This window comes from Penaeus japonicus, unplaced genomic scaffold (assembly GCF_977035675.1).
Source record: "Penaeus japonicus unplaced genomic scaffold, GWHDUDI00000001_assembly GWHDUDI00000010, whole genome shotgun sequence".
Classification (NCBI taxonomy): domain Eukaryota; kingdom Metazoa; phylum Arthropoda; class Malacostraca; order Decapoda; family Penaeidae; genus Penaeus; species Penaeus japonicus.
The window spans coordinates 11594958-11598220 of NW_028234412.1; positions in this window are offsets into that span (position 1 = coordinate 11594958).

The window sequence follows — 3263 nt, forward strand, 5'->3', positions numbered from 1 at the left end:
TTGAGCAAGGTGAGCCGCCGCGACTTCCTTCTATTATTAATTGGCAGTAGGGAAATTCAGTGTTCCAATGTTTATTTCCTTTACGGAATCGGCATCAGCCTAAGACCACGCATGTGCTAGAGACGTTCAAATTACTGACTTGAAATTCGTTCTGCGAAGATGAATTCAGGAAAGGAGTTAGTGCTTTAGGAAGAAAACGGGCGCGCGACTCATCCTAACGCACCAGGAGCTTTGGCGCGCATTTTCCAATTTCCCGCTACTGTACCACGCTGTCCCGCAAAGGGGCCCGAGGCGGGAGGCTCGCTTTGGGCGCGTGGTATCTTACGCTGTAAGGAGCTATTTAGGATTGCATCTTTTTCTGTAATTTGATATAAACAAGAATCCCATCTTTGAATATAAATGGATCATTAAGGCGATATATATGTCAAGATAAGTACTTGGAAACTGCTTGTGATGTTGGACCACGTGGTCGACCTCTAGACTCGCCCTGCCCCCTCGCTCGGGTGACTGCCTCGCGTTTAATTGTTTGGCGGCGCCTTTCGGTTCGGCCGCGATGGCCTTTACGCGCCCGTCCAAGGATGTGCGAGCAGGCGGCGGGGCAGCCGTGGCTTCGGCGAGGCGAGGAAGGAGCCTCTGAGACGAGGGTCCGCCATTACGAGAGAGGAGCGAGGTTGTCGGAGGGGAAAGGGGAGGTCAGGAGGTCGTCGAGGTTGATGTGGGAAATATTATATGGTTTCTGTGAATTGTTTTATAATTATTGCCCCGTTGTAACTGGGGACGGCGTCGGCCTGCGTTCTGTCAGGGCGGGGTGCGGATTTCCCCGTCTGGCTGGCAAGGGGAAACTCGTTTATTCTGGGCTTAGTTTATCACTGACAGGTATTAGACATGATAATGAATAGGAATATCGAATATCAAACGTGTAATCTGGTTCAATTTGACTGCATTACCTCGTCATCTCGCATTTGCTTTTTACAATGGGATTTATGAGTGTAACAAATAACAACATGCAAATACTTTACGTTAAATTGATATAGAAATGAGTGATATCCTCGCCAAAGTATCATTAGTGATTTTCTTCTCGCTCGTATTTACGCGTCCATGTAAAGACTTCATTAGAAGAGATGGTTATGATGAATATGCTGATTTGCATTACATCATACACTTCCAATGAAGCATCTTCGCCGATAACCGACATAGCAGATATACAACGAACAAACATAACAATCATACCAGGCACACACCGAACAGACATACCAGATATATACAGAACAGACATACCAGACATCAAGCGAACAGCCACACCAGACATACACCTAGCAGACCTACCAGACATACACCGAGGATGAAGTCGATGCTAAGACCGCACCGCCGCCGTGTGGGACCTTCTCGGTGCCTCTCCCTCGCCATCCGCAGCTGCTGGTGGAGTCGGCGAGGTCGCAGCTTGGGTTTTTTGCCGCCCGGGAAGGTGTTCGGCGGAGGCTGGCCAGCTGCCGGGCTAAGGACTCGGCTCTTCCGCTGCCGTACGTTACGTCTTCCGGAAGTGCATTAAGGAGCAATGGGAGTCCTTGGTGGGGGGTGGGGACGGGGTGGGGTGGAGGGAAGAGGGAGGAGGCTAGCGTTGTGTGTGTGTGTGTGTGTGTGTGTGTGTGTGTGTGTGTGTGTGTGTGTGTGTGTGTGTGTGTGTGTGTGTGTGTGTGTGTGTGTGTGTGAGATTACATAAGAGCTGAAGGTAGAGTGAGAGATGAGAGGAAGAAAAAAGGGGGGATATATATGTGTATATATATATATAATTTGTGTGTGTGTGTTTGTGCGTGCGTGTGTGTGCTCTCCTTGCTTTCTGACGGGGTGCTGGTGATTAACACATTTACGATGGGTTGCAAGTTTAAGAAGAATGATGTTGCTTTGGTGATTTCCTTGTTTGGGTTATTGTTTTTTTGTGATAATGGTGATGTAAATATTATTTATGATCATTATCAAACGTCAAGCCGGTTTCCAGTTACCCAGTATCCTCGCCACTTCCGGCATTGCTCAGATCTTTCAGTTATGATATTAAGAACGAAAATATCATTTCCGAAATATTATTTCCTTTTGGCATTGCAGCTATGAGGACTGGTACCGTTGTGACCGCTGTTCTCGCAGCTTCATGTAGAACTACTTCACTAAAATCATGTCTACTAACGCTACTTCTTGTACCCCTACTGACACTGCTGGTACTGCTATAGGTCTTATAACCGTTAGACTTACTACCAAGACATCAGTCATTGCCAACCCCCCTCCCCCTCCTCCCCCTCTACAGCCACATCCACCGAGTTCCCTGCCTCCTTACTCCCCTCACTCCCTCCCTCCCCTCCCCCTCCCCTCCCCCTTCAACTGACATCAAAAAGTCATCTTCTTTCCTTGGAAATCCTCACATCCGCCTTTGGAGCCCCGACCGCGTCCTTCCCAGATGTGGGTATGTGGTAGAGGGAAAAGGGGGGTCGGGGAGGAGAGAGGGCAGAAAGGGAGTAAGAGAGGGAAGACGGGAAGGGAGGAAGGGAAGGGAGGAAAGGGAAGAAAGAAGAGGAAGGGAGGAGAAGTGAAAGGGAAAGAAGGGAAAGGGGGATGAGGGAAAGGAAGGGAGCAAGGTGAGGAGTGAGGAGAGAAGGAAGTAAGGGAGGGAAAAGGGATGTGGGGAGAGGACAGGAAGAGAGTTGGGGAAAGGGGGAGGATGAGGGCAGGAAGGGAGCAAGGGTGAGAGGGAGTTGAAGGAGAGAGGGAGGGAGGCGGGGGGAGGGGAGGATGCAAGGGACTCATAAGAAGAAAACATTGTTTGGTGTCGCTGCTATTTATAGAGATGAATATAAAGCTGCCGATTTGTTTGAATGCGACAGAGAGAGAGAGAGAGAGAGAGAGAGAGAGAGAGAGAGAGAGAGAGAGAGAGAGAGAGAGAGAGAGAGAGAGAGAGAGAGAGAAAGAGTAGGAGAAGAGAAAGAAGAAAAAAGAGAGAAAAAAAAACATGAGGATACGGGACAGAGTGAGAGAGAGAGGGAGAGAGAGAAATATAGACGAGGAAGAAGAGAATAAAGGAGAGAGCGAGAGTGAGAGAAAGAGCGCACTAGAGAAAACGTGTCCCTCAGGAATGAGAAGGGTGTGTGTGGAGGGGGGGGGGGGGCTGAGAGTAGTGGGGTATAGGGAGAAGTGAAGGGGTGGGGTGCGGGATAGAGGGGGGGGGGGCAAGGGCGGGAAACTTGACACAGGGAGGTTTGAATGGTGCAACCTTTAAG